This window comes from Alexandromys fortis, unplaced genomic scaffold (assembly GCF_014885135.2).
Source record: "Alexandromys fortis isolate MF-2015 unplaced genomic scaffold, M_Fortis_MF-2015_v1.1 scaffold_257, whole genome shotgun sequence".
NCBI lineage: Eukaryota > Metazoa > Chordata > Mammalia > Rodentia > Cricetidae > Alexandromys > Alexandromys fortis.
In genome coordinates, this window is record NW_026068134.1 from 1,328,371 (window position 1) to 1,332,141 (window position 3,771).

Below are 3,771 nucleotides of genomic sequence, written 5' to 3' on the forward strand. Positions count from 1 at the left end.
CCATTCTTTTTTTTTTTTTTTTGGTTTTTCAAGACAGGGTTTCTCTGTGGTTTTGGAGCCTGTCCTGGAACTAGCTCTTGTAGACCAGGTTGGTCTCGAACCCACAGAGATCTGCCTACCTCTGCCTCCCGAGTGCTGGGATTAAAGGCGTGCGCCACCACCGCCTGGCTCAAAATTGCCCATTCTTATATACATAATGGTTTTTTACAAAATTTAGAATGCTAAAATCATCATATACTCCAGACTGGCATGTCTTAACTGTATGCTCAGCAGTAAGGAACAGGATACCCATAAGACAGATTGCCACCTGCCAATCTTATACCCAGGGAGACAGCCCCTCCAGATTCAGTGCAAAGCAGATCAGAGACATGAAAGCTGGACACAGAGAGGAGAGGAGATTCTTGAGGAAACCAGAAGAGGTGCTTCTCTTACCCTGACAGTAACAGACTGCTGGACAGTGCCCTCACCTGTAATCTCAACACTGGAAAGTGGAGGAAGGAGGATCAAGAGTTCAAGGCTATCCTTTGTTACAGATCGGGTTTGAGGTCAGCCTAAACATAAGACCCTTCCTCAAAAATACAAAACAACATAAAACAAAAGCAAACAAACAAACAAAAAAATCAACAGGGGCTGGAGAGATGACCCAGTGGTTAACCGTGAGCACTGCTCCTGCAAAGGACCTGCATTTGGTTCCCAGGCCCACATCAGGTGGTCCACAGCTCCAGGGGATCTGCTGCCTCTGGCCTCCCTACAGCATTTGCACTCATGTGGGCACGTACCTTTAATAATGAATACGACAACTAGCTTACTTATACATGCACAAATACACATAATTAAAATAATAAAAACTATTTTTTAAAGGGCTAGGTGATGGCTTAGTGAGTTAACTGCTTGCTATGCAAGCATGAAAACTTGAGTTAGGATCCCCAGCACCCAAGCCAAAGCTGAACATGGTGCCATCGCAGTACTGGGGTAAGAAAGGGGTAGAGACAGGCACTTGCTAGAGAGACCCAGGTTTAGTAAGACATCCCATCACAAAAAATAAGCTGAAGAGCCACAGAAGACAATGTTAACGTCCAGCCTCCACGTGCACATGTATTGGCATGCACACATGTAGTTGTATCCAAGAGCTCCACAATAATCCAGAATGGAGTATAACAAGGGTTTATTTATTTGGGGATAAACTCACAGAAAGGGTAGCGATCTGCAGTACTCTATGTGCACTGGGACAGAATCCAGCAGAAAAAGGGCCATGCACGCTTTTTCATCTGCACATATAGTACATGAGACCATGCCCAAAGTGGGCCAGTATCTTAAAGGCTATTGGCTGAAGGAGTTCTGAAAGGAAAACAAGAAAATAAACAGACCCTCCAAGAAGGAGGAAAACCCATTTTGGGTAGGACAGGCAACATTAGCAAAGGCTTTGGTGCTGAAAAAAAAAAATTACAGCTACGGGAACAGCAGGATCAGGCCTGCCAGAGGCTGTGCTCTGCTTCCCAACCATAGCAGAAATAGGCAATGGGAGTGAGGCTGAGCAGCCAGAAGGCAGAGTTGAGAAGGCAGGGATGTGGGGACTGGAGGCTATCCTTTATCTATCCTTTCCCCTAAGGCCACTCTGCAAATTCAAATGATCATAGAGTTTACTTCTCTAGTACCTTCTAACCAACAAAATGTGAGACTCAAGAACATTCATGCTGAAAATATCCCACGAGATGACGGAAATGTCTTAAGATTGGAATTTGGTGATAATTCTGTCATAAAACTAGATGCATGCACTCAGGAGGCAGAGGCAGGCGGATCTCTGGGAGTTTGAGGCCAGCCTGGTCTACAAGAGCTATTTCCGGGACGGGCACCAAAGCTACAGAGAAACCCTGTCTCGAAAAACCAAGAAAAAAAAAAAAAACTAGATGCATAAAAATGAGTATTTTAGAGCTAGGGAAATGACTTGAATGTTAAAGGGTTTCCCACGCAAGCATAAGGGCCTGAGCTTAGCAGGGTGGTGGTGGTGCATGCCTTTATCCCAGCACTCAGGAGACAGAGGCAGGCGGATCTCTGTGAGTTCGAGGCCAGCTTGGTCTACAAGAGCTAGTGCCAGAACAGGCTCCAAAACTACACAGAAACCCTGTCTCGAAAAACCAAAAATAAAAAAGGGCCTGAGCCTGACGACCAGAATTCATGTAAAAAGCTGGACATACTTGTAATTCCAACACTGGCAAGGTAGAGACAGGTAGACCTGAGTTTGTTGGCCAACCAGCCAGCCTAATCACTGAGCGCCACATCCCAGAGACCCTGTCTCTAAGAACAAGATGGATTCTCCTGAATGTGACATCCAAGACATGTCCTCAGACATTTACCTACAAGTACACACCCTCATACACAAACATACCCACAAATACAAGTATAGTCAATTCTACTTAATAAAGTTAGTCTACAAAAACAAAAGGCAAGTCTGGTATGGTGGCACAGGAAGACAGGAAGGTAAGTACAGTATAAGGGAGGTGGAAGCAGGAATTCAGAGTTAAAGGCCAGAATGGGCTACAAGAGATACTATCTCAAAAAACAAATACCAGAACCAGTTTGATCTGGGTGTAGGGCCCATGCCTGCAATCCCAGCATTTCAGAGGCAGAGGCAGGAGAATCACCACAAGTACTAAGCAATCCTACAGATATATAGCATGCTCCAGGCTAACCTAGGCTACGTTGTGAGACCTTTTCTCCAAACAACAAAACTCTACCTAATCTGACGGCCAAGTAGAACAGTGTGGTCCACTGCCCTGATTTCACCAAACAAATGGGACAGTGTGCTGTATAAGTCACAGCGTTTGAACCAGACCAGCTTTAACTTTAGCTCTCCCACTTAACTAGCTGTGCAGACAAGAGCAAATTGCTTAACCTCCTTATAATCATTTTCCTCCACTTCAAATTAGCTACTTATGGAGAGGATTGCATGAGATAAAACAGTAAGGACTTAAGAGGACTCGGCTCAGAGAAAACATTTAAATGGTGCTGACAGCAGATAAAGATGCACTGAAGAAAGCTAGGTGCCCAGTCCAAACATCTGGAATCTTAGCACTTGGGAAGCTAAGCAGGATTGAGAGTTTAAAACCAGACTGGGCTACATAGCAAATCCCTGTCTCTACATAATTCTTTTAAGTGTTTTCAGTGGAATTTAAATATCATATGAGAGCCAGTCAGATGGCTCAGTGGGAACCGAACAATTTGAGTTCACTCTGGAGAACCCATGATAGAAAAGAACCATTCCTAAAATTCCTAAAAAGTTATCCTCTGATCTCCATAAGGTTGCTGTGGCATGCATAGCCCCCCCAAACAAAAATAATTTTTATATATGATCAGTTGATCTATATCATCTATGTAAGGGATCCGGGACTAAGAGGAAGCACATAAAAATAAAAACCTTTGCTGGGCGATGGTGGCGCACGCCTTTAATTCCAGCACTCGGGAGGCAGAGACAGGCGGATCTCTGTGAGTTCGAGACCAACCTGGTCTACAGAGCTAGTTCCAGGACAGGCTCCAAAGCCACAGAGAAACCCTGTCTTGAAAAACCAAAAAAAAAACAAACAACTTTTAAAAATCAAAAGACACTGGATACCACTACATAACCTTTAGACTGAGGAAAATATGTAGGTCTTAGGGCTAGAGAGATGGTTCAGCAGTTAAGAGCATTTGCTACTCTTGCAGAGGACCAGGCTTCAGTACCCAGCAACATCCCAGCTACCCATCCATAACTTCAGTTCCAGGGGATTTGGCGCC